The sequence below is a fragment of the Pteropus vampyrus genome, unplaced genomic scaffold, assembly GCF_000151845.1.
Source record: "Pteropus vampyrus isolate Shadow unplaced genomic scaffold, Pvam_2.0 Scaffold30, whole genome shotgun sequence".
In the NCBI taxonomy this organism is placed as follows: Eukaryota; Metazoa; Chordata; class Mammalia; order Chiroptera; family Pteropodidae; genus Pteropus; species Pteropus vampyrus.
Window position 1 is genome coordinate 11,578,588 of NW_011888811.1, and position 2,172 is coordinate 11,580,759.

Consider the following 2,172-nt stretch of genomic DNA (forward strand, 5'->3'; position numbering starts at 1 on the left):
CAAGCACCTACTGTGCGTTAGGTACTGGGGATGCTGTGGCTGGCGGTGAATGGGACTGACCCAGTCCTGGCCCTTGGGGAGCTCCCAGTCTAGCAGTTCCAGGCAGAGGTCTGTGCCAGACCTGGGTGCACGGCGAGGCCCAGGCACAGCCCTGTGGTCAGGGTCGCGTCATGGCTTTCGTGGACCTTGGACACTTTTGCCTTTATGGGCCCCTTCCTCCATCAGAAAATATTTTAAAATGTGTGTTGGTATAAAGATGAATATAATCCAGGCCAGATTCATTGTTAACATGTTTTTTTTAATTACTATTTTCATTTTTTAATTCTGATTTTCAAAGATTTAAAAAGCCTTTTTTAAGACTACATTTTTTTAAGACTCACATTTTTGTGGGCCCCTAAAGGTATCGTGGGCCCTAGGTGCTGTGCCTAATGGATAAGTGGTCCCTGCCTGCAGCTCATCTTTACTCATCAGATAATGCAAAGTCAAGCAAGTTCCTCCAAAAGAAGCTGTAAGATGTGAGGAGGAAGAGGTCAGGGAAGACTTCCGGAGGGAGATGGCACTTAAACAGAGCCTGGAGGGTGGGCAGGACGGATGTGATCGAGCAAAACAGGCATTCTGGATTGAGGAGGGACTAACGAAGACAAAGGCCTGGAGGGAGGGATGTGCAGCACACATATAGGTAGCCGAGGTGGCCAGAGTTCTGGTGTCCTTTAAAACTGGACCTGGGGTTGATGCAGGGTCTTACCAACAGCCCTGCCCCATGCACGCACCCCTTCTCTCCTGATCCCACTTGTAGAGCTTCAGGGTTCTGAGGTGGATGAGCTTTTAGGTCACCACACAACACCTCCTACGAACTGAGCGCTGAGTATCAGCAGGCACACGGAGCGCTTTACCTTTATCCCATTTTATAGAGAAGAAAAACAAGGTTCAGGGGGTTAAGCCACTTGCCCGAGGTCAAACAGCTAGGAAGAGGCAGAGCTCTGTGCTTAGGAGCCGCTATGCCACACCGTCTCTCTGAGAGGCCGAAGGAGAGATGGGAAAACCGAGACCCAACGAGGAGATATGATTATTCCAATGACCAGCCAGGAGGGTCAGTGCCTTCTGAAGGATCACGTTGGCATCATCAGGCCTCCCTCACCCTCCTAGCCTCGGAAAGCACAAGGCTTGTTTCCACTGTGGTCTTGACCCCTCCCCCAACCCCCACCAGTTCTTCTTACCCCTACTTGTCTGCACAGGTTTCTCAAGACCAGTCTCTGTAAGAGTCAGACCCAGATCCTCCTTTCTCAAAAGACTGTTCTCAGAAAGGGAAGCCTTTCTTCTTGATGTTCCTGCACTCCCTGCCCCAGGGGAAGGATCGGCAAAGACAGAAAGGCTCCTTTCTGTCCCAACCCTATCCCTCCAGTGCAAGAAGCACCTGCCTCCCACATTGGCTGTGTAGATATTATCACAGCATGAGCTGACTCACCTTTGTGACATCTCAGCCCGCTGGGCAGGAACGCAGTTCTGGGCGCCATGGTCTTCCAGGGGTATAAACACACTGGGCCAGTCCCAGGGTGGGGTGGCTGTACTCCCAGAGGCCTCTACATCGTGTCCCCTGGAAGAAGAGGCACAATTGCAGGAACCAGGCTGTGGAGTTAGGGGATGTAGAAGCTGTCATCAAATTTTGGGAGAGCATCCTGTAGAAGAAGGGTGATAAAAGTTTGGAGGTTCTCAAGAGAGCATCTGACTCTTGGACAGAAGTGACAGGGGGGTAGAGGTCCATTCAATTCAAGCCCTTATCACAGTCAATGTTGACCAAAGAGGACATGGATGTGGAAGATGAGGCAGGGCAGGGATGTTGGGGCGACCCAGGTACCAGACAGGTGCTGCAGGGGTTCACAGTTGTATGGATTGGAATGCTTTATGAAGTCTATGCCTCTTCCCATCTTCCTATTATCTAGGGAGGCAACATGGTTGAGTGGAAAGAAATATCACAACCTTTGAAGTCTGACACTCAGTTCAAATATCTGGTTTCTACCACTTATTACCTAAGTGGCCCTTCCCTTCTCTGGGACTCAGTTTCTTCTTCTGTAAAACGGGGACAGTAACAATTACAAGGGCTATTGTGAGGGTTAAGTAAGATAGCATCGAAAGGTCCTGGCAATAAATGAGTTTCTCATCCCACTTTACAGT